Source organism: Ovis canadensis, chromosome 3 (assembly GCF_042477335.2).
Source record: "Ovis canadensis isolate MfBH-ARS-UI-01 breed Bighorn chromosome 3, ARS-UI_OviCan_v2, whole genome shotgun sequence".
Classification (NCBI taxonomy): domain Eukaryota; kingdom Metazoa; phylum Chordata; class Mammalia; order Artiodactyla; family Bovidae; genus Ovis; species Ovis canadensis.
Genome location: NC_091247.1, coordinates 174308191 through 174328576, shown reverse-complemented (window position 1 = coordinate 174328576; position 20386 = coordinate 174308191). Strand labels below are relative to the sequence as shown.

The 20386-nt window shown below is 39.5% G+C and overlaps 1 protein-coding gene across 10 annotated transcripts in view; it reads left to right on the top strand.

Moving 5' to 3' along the window:
• The window catches only part of ANKS1B (ankyrin repeat and sterile alpha motif domain containing 1B), a 1178069-nt gene that overhangs the window by 1007705 nt on the left and 149978 nt on the right, over nucleotides 1–20386 (top strand). For 2 of the 10 annotated variants that reach the window (XM_069585123.1, XM_069585125.1), the window contains exon 1: nucleotides 5046–5369. The exons of 2 other annotated variants lie outside the window; for them this stretch is intronic. The gene's annotated coding sequence lies outside the window, so the exon portion shown is untranslated. Of the gene's footprint in view, nucleotides 1–5034; nucleotides 5370–5504; nucleotides 5804–20386 lie in introns of those variants that run through there. 6 more of the 10 variants (XM_069585120.1, XM_069585126.1, XM_069585121.1 and 3 more) reach the window with 5 other exon arrangements.

Here is a 20386-nt window from a genome sequence, read left to right as displayed (position 1 = left end):
AAAAACCATAGCTTTGACTACACAGACCTTTACTGGCAATATAAAACAATATAAGGGTAGGGAATTAAGAACTACAAACTATCAGTTATAAAATAAGCTACAACAACATATTGTACATCATGGAGAATGTAGCCAATATTTTATAATAGCTATAAATGGAGCATAATCTTTAAAACTGTTAATCACTATACTGTACACCTGTAACTTATATAATATTGTACATCAACTATACTCCAGTAAAAAAATAAAACTGAAAAATGCTCAAGACAAACTAAAATCTGTAAAATAAAATAACACAGATAAGCTAACACTGAGACAAGAAGAATATCTTTGCTTTAATATTCTTAAATATAAGAGTATTTCTTCCTCTAAGAGTCTCAAAGCAGTTCTGTTAAGTGTATAATTCTAGTTGTCCTAAGACCAACAGTCAGAGGTGAATCTGGGTGATATCATGGACTCTCATGATTGAAGATCAGTTTTCTTTCTCATTTCAGGTGCTAAATCTATATAGGTTAATTGAAAATGGAGTGCCTAACTTTTTGTTCATTGTTTTCTTAACCCAGGAAACCGTCCTCATACTAGATTTGCATGATACCCCTACGTAGCTCCAGATGGAATAATCAACCATGTTGGCACCATTCCCTTGTTTTTGTGGAAATTTTACTCAGACATTAAATCCCTTCCTGGTTGGGACCGCTAACATTGAAGGTAATAGGTATTTATACACACACATCGCTATTCTATCTCAGAACTCTAAGACATTCTATCAGAGTATATAACCCAATGTCCTGAATGTGAGAGGTACTGAATAAAGGTTTTATTAAAAAAAAAAAAATTGAGCTAATATTTTTGGAGTGCTTTTAATGTGCCAGATAGTTTTTTCTAAAAATTTGATTTATGTATTTATTTTTGGCTGGGCTGGGTCTTCATTACTGCCCACAGGGTACCTCTAGTTGCAGTAAGCAGAAGCTACTCTTCCTTGTGGTCCGAAGGTTTCTCACTGTGGTGGCTATTCTTGTTGCATAGCATGGGCTCCAGGGCATGCGACCTTCAATAATTGTGGCACATGGGCTTAGTTGCCCTGAGGCAAGTAGAATCCCCATAGCAGGGATCAAACCCATGTCCCCTGCATTGGCAGGCAGACTCCGGACCACTGGACCACCAGGAAAGTCCCTACAGATCATTCTTTACAACATGTGTAAGTTAGGATTCAATCAGAGAAGCAGAACCTGTAGAGATATATACTAAGAGATTAATTGCAAGGACTTGACTACTGTAATAGCGAAGACTAGCTAGGCAAGACTAAAATCTGTAGTGCAGGCTGTCAGGAAGGGCAGGCTTAAAGTTGCTGGGGCTGGAACTGCCGTTCACAAATGGAGTTTCCTTTGAGGAAACCTCAGTTCTGCTCTTAAGGCCCTTCAACTGATTGAACCTGATTATCTAGGATAATCTCCCTTAGATAAAGACAATTGATTATGGACTTTACTCACATCTACCAAATACCCTCACAGCCTCACCGAGATCAGTGTTTGATTAAGTAACTGAGGACTCTAAGCGAGCCAAATGGACACATCAAAACGACCACCCCACGTGGGTAATCTCATTTCCTCTTAACAACAAATCATGTAAAGTCTTTTCCTTTATTATCATATACATTTCACAGAGTGGAAAAGTGAAGCTGGAAAAAGTTAAGTAACTTACTCAAGATCACAAAACTACCATTTTGTGGAATAGCCATTACTTGAATCCGCAGGCCTGTTTCCAAGATTGAGAACTTAACTAATTGAATAGTACTATGCCCAAACCAGTGAATAAATCATTGTAATTCTATTCCTCTAAATTTGTACAGAGGACTTGAATCAGTGTTTTATATATCTGTTTGAAATGTTACCACCATCTTTAGGCATTCTGAGATTAAAATAGTCAACCCAGTCTTCTGGACAATTTTTAAATGCAAATCGAAGAATCTCAAATATTAGTCCTTTTTTTTAATAAAAAATAGATGTACTTAAATAATTAGTTTATATCAGAAAGGTTGCATTCCTGATGACCTGTAATGGAATGGATGCTTTACATTCCACTGGGGATACAGGGAGTTTAGAAATTGATGCTATAAGAGTTTTTCCTAAATTGTCTCATTTTTCAAGAAACAAAATATTACTTAATATACCCAGAGTATTAAAAAGAAGATGTAGATACCCTCCAAGTTAAAGAACACAAGATTATATATCATTCAGATTTTAAATAGCATAAATTGGAACTTGACTGACTTTTAGCAAAAAATAAAATAACTGAAGGAAAAAAATAATTCTGACATTGAATATCCTGGGGCACTATAGTATCATGGTAAGTGTCTGAACAAATGGCAAGAATTCATGGGTTTTCTCTGCTTCTAATTAGATTAGGTCCTTGGGCAAGTGAATTAACCATTCTAAGTATCAATTTCCTTTTCTACAATACGAGAGAGTTTCGGAAGATGATCTCTTACATCCTTTATGCTATTCTAGAGCATAAAAATGTCTAAAATTTCAACTGTAAGTAGGGCTATTTAGTGCCAAAGAGTAAAAAGTCATTCTTCTGTGAATTATTTAATGTTTTTACCCCAACCAGTAGGAGATTATACTGAAAAGACCTTTATGTTTTAATACCCATACCTGGAGGTCATGGCCAAATTTCATTACTGCCATACTGAAGTTAATTTCCAGGACTATAGCATTTAATATGTGAGCTGATTATGCTAAATGGAGCATCAGTGACAGCCACTCTGGACAGCAACTTTCCCTCCCAGCTCCCTCAAGAAGACTTTTCATTAGTCAAGCACAAATGCTGACAGAGAATTCGATTTCCATCATTCTCTAGAGGTGTTTCAGACACAAAATGGCCTACAGCCCCAAATTATTCTATAGTACAGAGGATTCGACACAATACAAAAATGATAGCATAATTCCCTTCCAAAAAGCCTGCATTTCACTGTTAACAAATGACATCTCTGAGCAAGCCCGATGTTGTTACCAGAGAACAATACTGAGAAGAGGATGATACCCTGGGAAATGTCATTCTTTGATTATTTGCGAGATTGGGAAACCAAGAAAGCACCTATTCCAGCTCAAGTCACATGTGTTTCAATTGCAGACCGAGAAATAGAACTAAATGACTTCCAAACCCATCAAAAGTTTGCTGATCTCAGAAAACACATATTTGAAGATGCCCCAGGCAAGAAGGCAGGTCATGTTCAGTAAAGAGTACACCAGTCAGGAAGGCAACTGTTTTCAACCTGTTTCACTTTCTATAGGTAGGAGACATTACAATCAAAAAGCTTCATGAACCCCTTATGGAAATGAGAAATAGTTTCCATATGACTATGGATACTGACAGGCATGAGTTTCTATCCTAACCCCGTCTTTTGCTAGTGGGATGGCTTCAGAGAATACTATGGCCCTGAACTTCACCAAGGCAGAAAATGTGGTGGTTTAGTCACTGAGTCATGTCTGACTCTTGCTAACCCATGGACTGTAGCCTGCCAGGCTTTTCTGTCCTTGGGATTCTCCTGGCAAGAATACTAGAGTGGGTTGCCATTTCCTTCTCCAGGGAATCTTCCTGACCCCAGGAATTGAACCTGGGTCTCCTGCATTGCAGGCAGATTCTTTACCAACTGAGCTATGAGAGAAGCCCAAAATGACATGACAGTAAACGAAACGGTGGGCATCATGTGTTTCTTGTTTAGGAGAGTGGATGTTGTCCTATACCTCCTGGTTGCAGATCTCTCTAAGCCTTTCTTTTTCATTGCATTGGAAAAAACTCTGATGCTGGGAGGGATTGGGGGCAGAAGGAAAAGGGGACGACAGAGGATGAGATGGCTGGATGGCATCACCGACTCGATGGACGTGAGTCTGAGTGAACTCCGGGAGTTGGTGATGGACAGGGAGGCCTGGCATGCTGCGATTCAGGGGGTCGCAAAGAGTCAGACACGACTGAGCGACTAAAGTGAAGTGAACTGAAAGCAAGAATAATAATAAAACTTACCTCATAGAGCTATGAGAATTCAAGGAGATAACTCACAGATGCCCAGCAAATAAGTGCTCCATAGCAAAGTCAGACACGACGGAGCAACTGAGCATGCATGCACAAGCATTACTTATCTTAAAAATTGATTAACGTTTAAAAATTAACATTTCTGTTTCAATGTGACATTTTGCAATGATCAAAATCGTTGTTTTTTGGTTTTAAGATGAAAAACGGATACTCAAAAAGTTTAGAAAGTAAACGTGCCCTGAACAGCAGGCTGATTATGAGAACTGTTTGGAGTTCATCATAATGTCATACACTTCCTCAAGTACTTTATCTTAGAGTGTCTGCACTCCAACCTATTTTCCACAGACTGTTTGGGTGGTGTTACCTTGTGTTCAGACGTTAGTTATCCTCTGTGTGAATCTGTGGTTCATATCCCAAACTAAGTGGGATCGCGGTTTTGGATAGAACGGTTGAAACAACAAGGAACTGAAGAGTGTGGGTTGCCAGATATGTTCATTCAGATGTTACAGTATTAAGCAGTCTGTAAGCCACATATTATTTTTATTTATTATGGCAGGGAAACACCATTGGCATATATATATATATATATATATATATATATATATATATATGAGAAAAAAACCTTGTCATTTAAGGTCAGACGAACTTCATTTAATTGACATAATTTTGAAAGGAAACCTTTGCCAAAGGAAGTTTCTATAACTGTTGGTAGCAGTATAATGGTAACTTTTGTGGCAACTAGGGGTGGGGGTAAGGGGTGTTTGAATCGTGCCAAAATCCTACTCAAAGTCTTGACTGTGACCCTCTGAGGCTACTGGGGGCCGACCCCTGCCCTCTGAGTGGGAACGCTAGTCGCTCGGGAGGATGGCACCACCAGCCACACCAGCTGCGGACAGCTGCGGCTTCTGCGTCGTGAACTCAGCTTGGTGAGTGGGGGAAACTCGAAGTGGCCTCGCGGACGGAGCAGGACCTGCCTTCTCCAGTCTTCTCCTCCTCCTCCTCTCCCCAGCGGCGCTGACGGCGGTAGTGGCGGCTGCTGGTCACCTGGGCGCCTGCGGAGCTGCCTGGCTGCCTCTGCGGCGGCCTCTCGGAGCGCGAGGAGGGGGCGGCGAAGAGCGAGATATCCATAGTAACACAGGATGCGCCGGGCTCCGAGCGGGAGCGAGTGCGGTGGGAGGAAGCCCCCGCGCGCCGGCAGCCGGCGGAGCTAGGCACCCCGCAGCCCCCGCGCGCCGCGCCCGAGCCCGCGGCGCTCTCGCACTTACGGTCTGGCTGAGCCGCAAGTCCTCCCGGGAGCTAAGCCGACACCTCCCGCCCGCCCCGGCCACCCACCCCGGGTAAGCCCCCGCCGAACAATAGCGAGCGCAGCCGGCCGCCCCGGAGGCCGCGCTCGGGGGAGGACGCGCCGCCGCCGCCCGGGTTGCGCGCGCCGCGTGGGGCCGGGCGCGGGCGAGGGCGCGCGGCGGGGTGCCGGGGGGCGGCGCGGCGGGGGGCGCGTGCGCGGGCCCGGGGAGCTCGCGGGGAGAGCCTGGCGCTCGGCGCGGCGCGGCCCGGCTCGGCGCCTCTCCCTCCCCTCCTCGGCGCGCTCCCCTCGCCTCGCAGCTCGCGTTCGCTGGGGGCGCCCAGAAAGATGCTCAGAGGCAACGGCTAGATGAGCGCAGGTTCCAGCCCACATGTCCGCGTCCTCGGGCGCCGGAGCCCGCCAGCCCTCGCGGATCCCGGCTCGCTGCCAGCCCGCGGCCACTGCCGTCGCTAGTGCCGAGCGGCTCGGGTGAGTAGCGGCGTGGCTGCCGGCGGCGTGGGGCAGGGTTACCCCGCGGTCCGCGGCCCCCGCTCTCCAAGATGTGGTGGCGAGAAGTGGTGGTGCGACTGGGGCAGGAGGAAAAAGGGAAGCCGGGTCGGAAAATCCAAAAAGGCTGCGGAAAGGGTTTGTCGGGGCATTTGTTGCAGTCAGGCTGGCTGTCTCCACTGTGTAGGCTTTAAAAAAAAAAAAAAACGTGGTTTGGTTATTGCTTTCCCCTTCTCAGGTTGAGCGCATTTTCCCTTTCCTTTCCTCACATTCTGGGTTGCGAAGAGTTTGAAAATGGTAAATTGCCGGATGTCTTCCCAAATGATTTGACTTTCACGACTAGATGTTTTCCAAAGGTCATTTGTCTTCAGTATCAAAAAGCCACACCAATCCATGTAATTTCCAGGTGCGCTTTGAATCACCTTTCAGCAGTAGCAGGAAAAATAGACGTTGGGAGGGTTGGTGTGGAGCGTGCCCGCTCTCGTATTTTTATACATTGATTAATCAGAGGGGAAAGTGGGTTTGGACTTTACAATGCTGCGCTTCGGAGAGCTGTATTAGAGCAGCACAGACTGCAATTTGCAGCTTTCATGAAGGTCGGATCAACATTTCCTTTGAAATCCCGATTTGCATGGTTCTAACTTGGATGTAATTTTACTCTAGGCTAAAACTTGCCAAAGGCAAACAAGGTGTTGTTTTTATAAGGATGCTGCCAGCGCTGCGTTTTTTTCTTTTTTTGTTTTTTTCTCCCCCGAGAATACCAACCGTATACAAACATGAGCCCCTCTAACAAATGGGCAGCTCAGGAAGGCTTTGCATTTTCAGAGATAAGCCAGGAAGGCTAGTCCTCACTGCGGCTACCATTTCTCCTCCCTGAGCGATTGAGATGTTAGTTTCAGGAGGCTAAAAATTCTGCGCCCCAGCTGCAGAGATGCACCCAGCATGTTGTATGGGTAGATTGACGGCATGTGAACTTTGGGGTCCTTAACGACTCTTAAGCACTTTCTAAATCAGGATACTTGCTATATGAACTCTAGCATCTGGAAAAACAGAAATAGAGGAAAGAGTGTTGGGAAGGCAACATGAAGAATTTACGTACAACTTAAAGACTTTTTTCAACATTGACACAAGTTACAAAAGGAGTCTTACGGACTTTACATTAGGGTAGATTCACATTGAAGTTTGGAGCCAGTTCTGAGCTGGTTTGGAACTGGAAGGCAGAGAGAAATGAAGATGAGAAAACCTCCCAACGTTCCTTCCAAAACCTGCGTTCTTTATACTCAGCAGACGAGCTTGGGCCAGGAGATACCAGCGATGTCTGGGTTATCTGAGTCCATGGTGTTGATGGCTCTGTGACAAAATGGGCTCTAATGACTGGTGTTGCCCGTTGTTCCATTGTAAAGCTTTTTTTCAGAAGCGTTCCTTTCTCTCATTCCACCCAGTCAGTCCTGAATAGTGCTTGATATGATACAGTGACTCTCCGGGAACTCAGATGGAGGAGAAAGGAGTAACTGGTACAAATGAAATTGAAACAGATGCCTGCTACCCAGGAAGACTTTGCGACTTGTCAGTTAGAAAAACATTGTTACAAAGACATTTTAACTTTAGAATGCAGGGGGAAATATGATGTTGGATAAAAGCAGTCAGGAGTCAGCTCTCTTTGTTCAAAGACAGAAACTTTCTCCCTCAGTTGCTAATTGCCCAAACTTAATTTTACTGCGATAGAGTTACTTTGTTTGATGTACTTTGGCACTTTTAGTAGAAGTAATATTTTTTTTCTTAACCAGTTACAATAGAGAGATAATATGTCTGTGTATTAGGATTGAGAGACCCTATATTGCTATAGTTCCCCTAAGGGGGCCAGAGAAAGAGAATAAAATATCTTGCCTCTGTGTGGAGAGCAAATCTCCATTAAAATAGTTTTGAAATATAGATCCAGCATGGTACAATATCTAGTAAGATACTTGGGCATATATAGTTTTTAACAAAACCTTGTAGGTGCATTTATTTGTCACCAATTTAAAATTATAATCACTGGACAATTATTATCAATTTAAAAGTTTGCAATTTTAACTAAGTTTCTATGCATGTGTTGTAGTCTGATACATTTCTTATCTTTTAATTTACTGCATGGGGTACAATTGGTCTGAAATGTCAGGAATGGTTTTCTTTAAAACAGTAGCATTTGTTTGAGGTTACCGTACATATTCTAACTAGAGAAAATTAGCAGGCATTGTTCAGGAAACGCAAATAATCATTTGTGATGTTACTGTCTTCCTAAATGTTGGCAGATGTTTACCAACTTACTATTAAGTCATTTTTATTGCATCATTTACTGAATAAGTCTTTTTGACCACCTTGTGTTTTGAAGCAGGTTTATCCTTTCTCTAAAAATGGAAGGCAGACATGTTCTCTCAATATTTTACTGAAATAAATGTTTGGGTATTGTCAGTATTTATATCATTGGCAGAATCTGTAGAAACACCGGGTAGAGTTTACTGATGTCCCTATTTCTGACCAGATGCTAATGTCAATATATGTCACATTAATATCCATCAAACCAGCTAATGTCCCAGGAGGAATGAACAATTAGAAAAATTAATTAGGAGAATGAGTAAAACATTTGTATTACTGTAGGTATGTTGATTTTTATACATTTTGGACTTAGAATAGTAATTCAGATTTAGCATTTACAAGTGCCACTGCCAGTAATCAAAGTACAAGGTCCTCACTAAGCCACCAATAATTAACAGAAGTGTGAACAGAATCCAAATTTATTAATTGGTTACCCATTTTTTTCTCTTTCATAGACAATAGCCAGTAACAAAGCATAAATGTTTGCCATGAAATTTAAAAGCAGTGAATATCAATAAGCCTTGGAAAAAGTGTTGCATGTATATTTCTTTGAGCAAGAGATTACATTAGCCATGATGTCTTTACTCCTGTATTAATATTTAATTTCTTTAAAATGATTGTTTTCAAAGTGCAGCACTGTCAATATATTTAATAATTTGCTTGAGAAAGAACATTTACATGAGTGCATTTATCTTCCTACACATCTGTCAATAATGCATTGTTCCAGAAATCTATTTTTATGTAGGTGAAATTTTCATGTAAAAATTAACCTTTCTTATGATTCTAGTGTGAGATGAAAACCATTCCTGTTAATCTGATTTTTGCTTTCTCTTCATGAAATCATGAGATTTTTTTTTAGAAGTCAAAATATGATTAAGCTGAGTCATGTTTTTCTTTAAAAAATTATGAGAATAACGTCTTCAGTTGAAAATCCAAGATTAATTCCCTTAAAAATTTTGTTTAAGCAGTACCTCTTGATTCTGGTATTTACAGAGCTAAGACTTACTGGTAGTTTTCTCATATGGGAATAGGAGGACATGCAAAGAAAAGCAGCAATACAAAATTTGAACTAGAAGAAGCAAAAATGCATGTTCGGATACCCTCTGTTACTAAACGTTTTATAGTATGTTTTTAGGTGAATCTGAAAACAGGATTATTCTATAAATGGCTTTTATGGATACATCTCTTCAGGGTTTGGAATTAATGTAACTAAACTGAAATTACAAACTTCGTAGGAGTAACCTCAAGAACATACTCTGGAAAAATCAACGGCTGCATTGAGATTCTCCAGATACCCAAGTTCCATGCTCCAGACCCTCTGTCACTGTAGGCAGACACCTTTGAGGCCACGGAAGTTCGTAGGTGACCCCAGCACAGTCTCGGCACTGCTTGGCCATATGTTTAAATGGTCCTCAGTTCTGTAGTGCTCACAGCACTGGTCAGGGTGAGGTTTTGTCATCATGTGAAAATTAAGACTCTTGGCAAGAGATGATAGTATTTGAAGACTATTGGAGCAGCCTGTCATTTTAGCACATTTCAGTTAGAATGATTTTTTGGTAACCGTAAGTTTTATGGTCTGTTTTGGTTTCAATTAAGACTTGGACATGACTTACGCATAGTAGTAACTGTAACAGGTGGTATGTTTTGTGTTGTGTAATGTTTGCAGAAGACTTGTTTCCTGATGTTTAGAATTCATGACCTCTGTGTAGATATTTTTCTGGAAGTACAAAATGGGACTGTAAAAACAAGCTGCTCCTCTTTACCTCCGCGGTTCATTTTTTCAGAAAAGACATGCAGACCATTTGCAGCACCTCTTGGCTCTTAATACATTTTTTTTTTTCTGTCTTAACTGTCAATTTAGGGTAAAAATAGTTGGTTCAAATTGTTTTCTAGTAACACAGCTTTCTCTCTGGAGTGGAAGATCTGGCACTGCCTCCTAAATATTTCCCAAGGCATGGTTAGTTCTCCTGATGGGAGCGATGCTGTTTATTCCACCCTACTGGTAGATTAGTCTTACAAACTTATGCCAAACCAAATTTGGTACAAAGCTTCAAATTAGAAGTAAATAGTCCCTCCCAACTTTCAACATCATTTACACTCTGGCGGTCCCTTCTTTTACCTACTCAGAACTATTCCAGACAGGAGCCAAGCTGTCTTGGAAAATGAAAATGCCTGGTAGCTAGAAAGTGATCTAGTTTCATTCTTTTACAAGTGGTTGACCAGTTTTCCCAGCACCACTTGTTAAAGAGATTGTCTTTACTCCATTGTATATTCTTGCCTCCTTTGTCAAAGATATGACATTCTAACATGTATACTATCATGTGAATTGAATCGCCAGTCTATGTCTGACGCAGGATGCAGCATGCTTGGGGCTGGTGCATGGGGATGACCCAGAAAGATGTTATGGGGAGGGAGGTGGGAGGGGGGTTCATGTTTGGGAATGCATGTAAGAATTAAAGATTTTAAAATTAAAAAAATAAAAAACTAAAAATTAAAAAAAAAATAAAAATAAAACAAAAAAAAAAAAAAGAAAATGCCTGGTAGCTAACAGGAGAAACTTTTTTCCCGTATTCTCCTGACCACGCCTCACTGACTTTTTCTCTTCTCTCATCCACTGCTCTTAGCTCAGATATCTTTTAAATCACACAACCTCTTCAATCCCTCTTCTTAGTTTTCTCTTTCCTAATACCTCCAAAAAATCTATTTCCTCTTTTATATTTTTGATACAAACAGTGGCCCAACTCATGGCTGATAGGTATTCAGAATGGTAATAGTGTGATATCTGTTATGAAAGAAGCCAATGATATAAATTTTAAAGTGGGGTTATATGGATAAAAACCTGGACTGGAAAACTCTACAGCCCTTGAAAATGATCTGAAGTCCCCTTGACAATATCTGTAAATGTCTCCACTAATATGAAAGATAAATAATAATTGTAATTTGTTCATAGCAAATAAATTATTTCTTTTTAATTGTATATTATGCCAATGATAATTCATCATGGTGGGGGGTTTTTTTAGCATTTTTGTTGCAGATATACAGAATTTTAGCCCATTATGGGTCCAGTGGACGTTCATGGGCTAAATTTAATATCTAATTACTGTTTATATGGTGGCTTGGTTGAAGGAACTTGCACTCTGCGTTCTAAACAACTGACTTAAAAGGCAGATTTGCAAACACCTGCTTTTTAAGCTGGAAACAACATGTATTCATTCACTTGAGACATTTTTGTGGACTGTCTACTATCTTTGAGGCACTGTTCTTAGGGCAAGAGATACAACGGTGAACAAAATAGACAAGATTTCTGCTTTGTAGAGCAGATATTTAGTGAGGGAGGTTAATACAAAGCAAGTAAATAAATGGGGAAGATGTCAGACAGCGGTAAGCACAGTGAAAGGCATATAACAGGGTGAAGTGCTTGAGAATGTTCTGGAGGACAGTGATGTGACTTTCAAAAAGTTGTTCAGAGAAGATTTCCCTAAGAAGGTGTCCTTCCAACACAAAATGGTGAGCAGGAGCCATGCAGAGGAACCTGGGGAAGGAGCACTGAGGCAAAGGGACCCACATGCAGAGGCGCCCTTGGGGGGCAGTCGCAGTCTGTTTGGGTAACAGAGAGCAGTCCAGTGTGGCTAGGTCCTGGCCCACTTCGGTCAGCTTTGCTAGTCATGGCAAAGGATTTGGGTTTTATTCTAAAAACGACATGAAGCAAACGGAGGATTTAAAGCCAAAGTGTGGCAGTATTTACCTTTGAATACACTGTCTGCCGTGTGAAGACTGGACAAAGCTACGGCTGGAATGGACGCAGAGGAACCACATAAAAGACTACGATGTGATAGTAGCCCAGGCAAGGGCTGATAGGATTTGGTCTAGGGGGTGACAGTGAACACCGAGGAGACGCGGGAAGATTCAGAATGCCAAATTGCGAAAAGCTTTTTGACGTTCTACAAATACAGGAAAATACAAAGAAGAAAAGGGCAGTTCTCTGTAGTTCTCACCATCCAAAGTAATATCTTGGCATTTTTTAAAGAAAAATAATCCCACCTTATTTTTGATATTTGATATGTGATTATAAGACATAATTCAAGGGATGCACATAATAAAAATATTAAAATTTTTAAAATTACTCTAAACCCCACCACCCAGAAATAATCATCTTTAACACTAGACTAATATCGTTTAAGGAATCTTTCTATGCATACATACAAAGGGATTGATAAATGGATGCATGAATAGAAATACTTTTGTAGTAATGGCAGCAATGGGATCATACCAGAAATACCATTTTTAAATAGAAAGTACTAAAGTTTGTTTTCTTATTCTTAACAGCATAAAAAAATGGAAGTAAGAAAAGCTAAATAATTGTTGAACTTCAAACAAAGGTCTCCTTACCACAAGTCATTTCCTAAATGATCTCCCATTATGGTTAAGAGAAATGCTTATGATTAATGGTTATTAAATCCTGTCATGATTTAAGAGAAATGAAAAATGTTAAGAGCTTTGAGCAGGAGTGGATTCCTCTTTAAGAAAATAGAGTATATTTCACAGAAACGTGATCCTGCGAATGCTCTGCTGTGACCCCTCCCAAGGCCTGGGAAAAAACAAATCACCCATGTAGGTGAAGGGTCTTGAAACTTAACTAGCTTCACAATAAATCTGCCTCAGGGCTGCAAGCATTGTGTTTTTTTAACTACACATTCTAGTTTTAAGTACATCATTGCCCATCTCTTCTCTTCAGCTAATAATTTTAATTAATTCATACTGATCATGTTATAACACTTGCTGTTCTATAATTATAAAAGCATAATTACTAAGCTTGTTTCATATAATTCTTCTAGTTAAACAGACCCAATGATTCCCAGTCCTTTAGTGTAGCTTCTCCGTTTCTAAATGAGTTCTTTGAGTCTTCTCTTAGTTGCCTAGATGTCATTGTCAATTGCTTTTTGTTCTTACTTATTTCCAGAAAGGCTTGTAGCTACTGTACTTCTGAGAGTTTTGTGTTTTGTTGTTTTTTCCCTAATATTTCAGGGTGTCTTTCTGTTACTTCTATAATTGAGCAACATTGAAGCTGAGTATAATATTCTTGTGTTAGGCTCTCCTTCCCTTAGAGTTTTGCAACCATTACTCCATTGTTGAGTAGCATTCATTATTACTGTGAAATCTGAAGCCACCCTTTGTAAGTGTTTACTTTTTCTGCCTGAATCCCAAAGAATTCTTTCTTTGTCCTCATAGCTCAGTAGCATAGCTAGGCTATGTCTTGTTTACTGTTATCCTTATTTTGGATCATCTTTGTCTGTCTTCCACATCTATTAATTTTTTTACAGTCTTTTGCCATTTCACCTGCATTCACAGTGAATTACCTCAGTCTTTTCCTCTGGGTTAGTAGTTCAATTTTTTGTAAGTGTCTGCTGTTTCTTGACATTTCTATTAATAATCTATTGATTGATTCTAAAATAATGTTCTTTAATACTTAAATAGTTTTGTTAGGTCCACAGTCTCTCTTTTCATCTCATTCATTAGTTTCATTATTCTCTCTTTAGCTTCAGTTTTTATTGAAATCTTTCCTCTGTAATAGGAAGTTTGTGTGAGGAGGTCCTTTTTATTTGAGAAAATTTCTGCTAGATTTACTTCCTGTGCTATGACCCCTGTGTTTTGTGTTCTTCCCTCCCCTCCTCCTCTCCCTTCCTTCCTCTTTCCCTGCTTCCTTTTGTCCTCTCCTTTTCTCTCCTTTCCTTCTTCCTCCCTTCTTTGCATATCTGCCATACTGGGTTTTTCTTTCTTTCTTTCTTTCTTTCTTTCTTTCTTTCCATGTTGCTATTGCTTGGGGAGCTTTGTCCAGACATAGCGTAAGTAACTTCTTAAATCACTTCCCACTTTTTGAGGGACCAGTTTGATTTTCCCCTTGAGCTATGGTTTATAGCCTGGACCTGTCCACCTTTCTGAAGTGTGAAGAAGCTGCCTTTGTAAAAGGACAAAGGTCTATCTAGTTAGAGCTATGGTTTTTGCAGTAGTCATGTATGGATGTGAGAGTTGGACTATGAAGAAAGCTGAGCAACAAAGAATTGATGCTTTTGAACTGTGGTGTTGGAGAAGACTCTTGAGAGTCCCTTGAACTGCAAGGAGATCCAGCCAGTCCATCCTAAAGGAGATCAGTCCTGGGTGTTCATTGGTAGGACTAATGCTGAAGCTGCAACTCCGAAACTTTGGCCACCTGATGCAAAGAAGTGACTCATTTGAAAAGACCCTGATGCTGGGAAAGATTGAAGGCGGTAGGAGAAGGGGACAACAGAGGATGAGCTGCTTGGATGACATCGCCGACTCAATGGACATGAATTTGAGTAAACTCCGGGAGTTGGTGATGGACAGGGAAGCCTGGCATGCTGCAGTCGATGGAGTCACAGAGTCAGACACGACTGAGCAACTGAACTGAACTGAACTGAAGAAGTTGCCAAGGAGATAGAAATTGTAGAGAGAGGTAACTCATGCCCGGTGCAGCCTTGATTAGGTTTCCGGGGCTTTGCCTTCTCAGATTTTGCTGAATGTTCCTGTTATCAGCATTCGTGTCACCAAACTGGGAGGGAGTAGGTGGGAGATACCAAGGACAGCCTTTATATAGTTAACTAAAGGGTTCTATGTGAGCTGGCAGCTACCCTGGAGGTAACGTCAGACTTCACTGGTTTCTTCATCTCAGCGGGCAGCCCTGGAGCCTTCAGTTCCATGGAGTCAGCCCTTTACTCCCTTTCCTTCATTTCGCATGTTTCCATTACTCCTCAGTAGAGAAAGGAAGCAGACACAGATATTCACTGAGTATGTGTTTTCTCTAAATTTAGAGCTATTAGTGAGAATTCTCAGTCTTGTTGACTCACGTCTCTGGGGAGTGAGAACAGGGTTGGGAATCAGGCAACACTGTGCCTCTTTATCCTGCTCCAGAATCTTCTGTTTCTTTCCTTGGCTGCCAGTATTGAAGCTTATTTATATTTGTTTATGTTTCTTTCCTCGATTGGTCACTGTTGGTATTTTTTTCTTACTATTTACTTTTTTTTTGGCACATTCTGTTTGGTATTTAGGAAGGGAACTTCTGTGTGGAAGTTTAAATTTGCCATCTTAAATCAGATTCTGGGGTCTATTTTGGAAACAGAATTTAGATGTTTTGCCGATGAATTAATTTGAAAGATTAAGGGACGGGAGGAGTTATGGATGATGCCTAAAGTTTTGTTCTTAGCAACTGGGTGGGAGATGAACAGACTGGGCCCCTGGTGGGAGAAGGAATCAAGAGTTCTGTTTTAAGAAACTTGATATCCATGTGGAAATGTGAAGCAGGTGGTTGGATCTACAAGCCTGAAACCCAGGGGGAAGATGCTCATCATATAGTGTGGTACCTAAAAGCATGTGCCTGGATGAGATCACCTAGGGAGAGAGAATATAAATATTAGGAAATATGTAAGGAATATGTACTAATCAAGATGTGTGGGTGTGTGGACTTCTTCAGATTCAGTGTAAGCTCTTCTTAATCTAACAAATGTTTGAAATCTTTCAGTATAAATATATCAGGTTAATGTTTGGTATGAAGTGAGAAATGTAGGTCAAGGATCATTTTGAAAGATGGGAGATTTTATACTTCTAGAGCTACACAGTAACACACAAAAATATTGCCTTTCAAAGATGACTTAGGCATGCTTTTTAGCTCTACATCAGTTATCTATATTTGAGGATGATAAAGATTTGATTTTAAGCAAAGCTATGAATTATTAGTTTTGAAGACTCAGTTTTCTTCTGCTTTCAGAATGAATCTACAGAGACTTCCTTGGTGGCCCAGTGGCTAAGGCTCTGAGATCCCAGTGCCGGCAGCCTGGGTTCAGTCCTTGGTTAGGGAACTAAATCCCTCATGCCATAACTAAGAGTTCGCTTGCTACAGCTAAAGATCCTGCATGCCACAATGAAGACCAAGGATCCTGGGTGCCAAAACTAAGACTCAATGAGTAAATAAATACATTTAAAAAATGAATGTACATATATATTTTTATTTAATACATACATTTTACAGTTAAAATACAGCTTTTGCTCATGGAAGATGTACATTGTACATTTTAAAGCACTGCTGTATTTGGAGGGAATGTGTTTAATGACAAGAATACTGTTTGAGAAATTAGAAAATAGATTCTAGATCCAACTCTGTCAGTAATAATGACAATAATAAAAAAATAACAGTATCAGACACATAATCCTTTCAGTGTGACAGGTGCTGTTCTAAACACTTTACATATATTTACTTTTTTAAGAACTTGTATAGTCACACAGCTTTCAACTACTTTAGCCTCCTCATTTATAAAGCCAGTCTTCCCTCTAGCTCTAAAATTCAGTGTGATTTGTCTTCAGTTTTATCAAGAAATATAAAATGTTTCAGTGATCTTATTAACCAAAGCAAATGGAAATACTCTTGTCATTGAGGGAAGATGAATCATTATATAACAAAGGTTAACCAGGGAATTAGGGAGATTTTGATCAACTAGGATTACACCCCAAACATACCTCCCTTCATGCTTTTGCTCACAGTCTACCTAAAAAATAAGGGTTTTTTTTTTTTTTTTTTTTTTTTTTTTTTGCAGTATGGCAGTTACTTGCCCAGTTGCTAGGTAACAAGGCAGATCTCTATAGCTTTATCTGAATACACAGCAGATGATTTTTAGTGACAATTATTTATATCCAATATATTAAAGTAGGCTGTATTGATAATGATAAAACTATTGGTTTACCTACTGTACATTTGCAAGAAAGGGTGCAGTAATTCCCAAAGCTAGCTTTGTTCTAATCTTTTTCTAAAGCGATTATTAATATTCACCACTAAGAATGATCAGTTGTCTAGCAAAGCAGCAACAGATAGGTTGTTTATTTGAAATCCTTCCAGATGGCTGATCACAGTCAAAAGCACTGCCACACCTTTCTGGTTAATTATACTGTACGTTGTCTGGGAAGGGTTGTTGTGTTCTTCTGTGGGGTCCACTCATACGTTACCAAGTTTGAATTTTGTGAAAATTGATATCCCTCTTTATATCACTTGTCATTCCTCATTCTGTAATCATTCAGCAGATCTAGCTCTACGCTGAGAAGCAGCAGTTGATTTAGAAGTATTTAGAAGAATTCTTAGGTGAAAACATTAACCAAATTTACTGGTTTTTTTGTCCTTTGGTCCAGAGCAGAGAAATCATAGCCCCACATCATCAGTTTACATAATCAGCAATGGTGTCTTGTTAGAGATCTTTTAACAAAAGTTATTTACCATTAAAGAAAAGATCTGAAATTTAAGTATCATAACCAGTAAATTTCCACAGTAAGGGAGGGAAAAAATAATCTCTTTCCACTCTTTGTGGATTTTGTTCATAATATTTGGTCTTTAATTAGGTGGATTTATTTGCTTGAATGTTTCTTTATATATGCCAGGAATCATGTGAAGTGTATGCTTATGCCAAATTCATTTTCCTCCCATCATTAATATTGGTAAATTTGGACCATTATTAGATAGAATTTATGGATTGAATTAGTAGTCACTTGTCACAGTCTTTTTAAATTAAAAGTCAAAAGGCTATTTTATACTGTCATGGACAAAAGGTATCTGTCTAGCACTGAACTTTTGTGGTAGAATGGCTGTAATTAGTCTACCAGCTATGGGATAATCAGTATTATGGTACAGTTTCCTTTATAGCATAAGAAATATCACAATAGGTAATATTGGGATTCGGGTTTGTCTTAAAAAATTTTGTTTATAGGACGGTGACATAAGAAAATTCTCAGAGAATATTTGTTCATAAGTTATTTTTTGATGACAGAAGAAAGAATACAGTCTATAGAATCAGAAAACACAGAGACAAAAAGGAGTTATTACCTGTCTGTCGGGAGAACGCAAGGTAACCCTGTCTTTACAAGTCAGCATACTGGGAGGCTAGTTCATATAGAAAAATAGTTTAACATGGAAAAGTACACTTTAATAATACCTACTAATTAAATGCTTTTATTCAGTAAAATAGAGTTCTCACTGCCTGAAAGCTATAAAAGCCTCCTGGAATGATTGATTACTCTGAATTTCTGTAGCCTTGAGTAAACCACAGGCAAGGCATACATTTTATTGATTCTGGACTGAAGGTCTGAGCTATTTACAAGACAATTTAACAATAATTTATTTAACTCTTTTCAGTGTTCAGTTATCACTGTGGCATTTAAATACCAAAAGTGAAATGGAAATCAGCCCTCTGGTTTTTTCTCCACTTTCCATATTCATAATAACATACAGATTTGCCTAGATTTTAGAAAACATGCTGTTATATAAACCATCATTTATACATTTATCAGAATTGCATCATTTATGCAAAATTTAAAAAATCATTTCAGGCAGGGAGTCCAAGCAGGTATCTGTTTGCCATGTAACAGTATTTTCTGTCAGTATAGAGAGAAACTTACTGCAAAACTTTATCAGATTTTTTTTATCTTTCTCTTACTAATTTTGGCGAAAAGCAAAACTGTTTATACAGAACTTTTAGACACTTATCCATTTTGTTGAACGGGGTAAACTTGTGAATGCCTGTTAAGTGTGATTTATTTTATATTCTTATTTTTGCTTTGCATGTTGGTTCCAAACCCCAGGGCTTCCCAGGTGGCTCAGTGGTAAAGAATTCTCCTGCCAATGCAGGAAACACAGGAGATGCTGGTTCAGTCCCTGTGTCGAAGAGATCCCCTGGAGGAGGAAATGGCAACCCACTCCAGCCAGTATTCTTGCCTGGACAATCCCCTGAACAGAGGAGCCTGGTGAGCTACAGTCCATGGGGTCACAAAGAGATGGACACAAATTAGGGTCTGAGCACGCATATCCACCAAATCCCAACTCCATGTGACTGTTACCTTCTTTTGTGTCTTATTTTAGACACATTATTTAAATGGACTTTCTTCATCATCCTTTGTGTCTTTTGTAGTTAATGTTGCTAAATCATTTTGAATGATTTTAATGGAAATAGTTTCTCTCTCTCTCAATATTGGAGCCTGTCTCCTATAGAGAAACTAAATAATCCTAAATATGAGCTATTATTGTCTCACTTTTAGGTTTTACTTTAAAAGGGAGTTCTGTGGCCTTTGAAAATGAAACCTATAGACTTGTCAGAAGGTCAGCATCCAAAGATATGAAAGCTGCATTCTGCAAAGCCTTGGAGACGCTTCTGTTTTGCATTGTTAACTTATATTTTATACTTTTAATTATTGTTTATCACACTGTGCAAAAGAGAAAAAAGCTGAATAATCTAGTGTTCCACTCCTTTTTCGTTTATCCAGGCATTATGGGAATTTCGGCTGAGGGTGAGACTAATATTGAATAATCGCTTCAAAAGCAAGTGACATTTGATTTTAAAGAAATGATTCTAATTGTGTGTGTATGTGAATATGAAGATTCCAAGAGAATTGATTTTTCCGATATTCAGAGTACCTGAAAACCTAAATATATTTATCCATCTTATGTGGATTAATGATTATGTTTAAGCATTTAAAGATTGTTTTTTGGGTCTTTCTCTCCAAACACCCTCAGAAAGTGTTTAAACAGTTTTCAACTAAGGTTTATCAAATGCCACAAAAAAAGGAGGGATAGGAATTGAAAAAAAAAAAAAGGAAGCAAGGAGGGAGAGGAACAGAAAGCGGGAGAAATACATACAGTAAAATGAGTAAGAGCAAGAAGGTTAAATTTTTATCGTGTGTCCACAGAACACCCGGTACAAGTTGCCTCATTTCTTCAGAAGGATGGTGAGGAAGATGGGCTTGGGAGTGCTGTGATTCTTCAAATTACAGTTTACTTCCGCCACTAATTGGCTGTATATGCTTTGGGGAAATGACCAAACTGAACCTTTCTGAGCCTTATTTTCCTCATTTGTAAAATGGTGATGATGTCTACCTTGCATCTCAGTCCTTATTCTGAGGACTAAGAGATTAGACAGACAGGTAGACAGATAGCCCTCTGATGCACAGTAGGTGCTGAATAAATCTCTGGCTCACATTTTTGATAGGTCTTTTATTTGTTACAGATATTTCTTTGTCCTTAGCCACCAAATATCAATTCAGCACCAATGTGAGAACCATGAATGATGCTTTCAAACAACGGATCTGGAAAATTTTAGTAGGACAAGAATTTAAAGCCCAAGTAAACCCAGAGTGGCTGACTATGGCCTCCAGTTGTCTTCTACA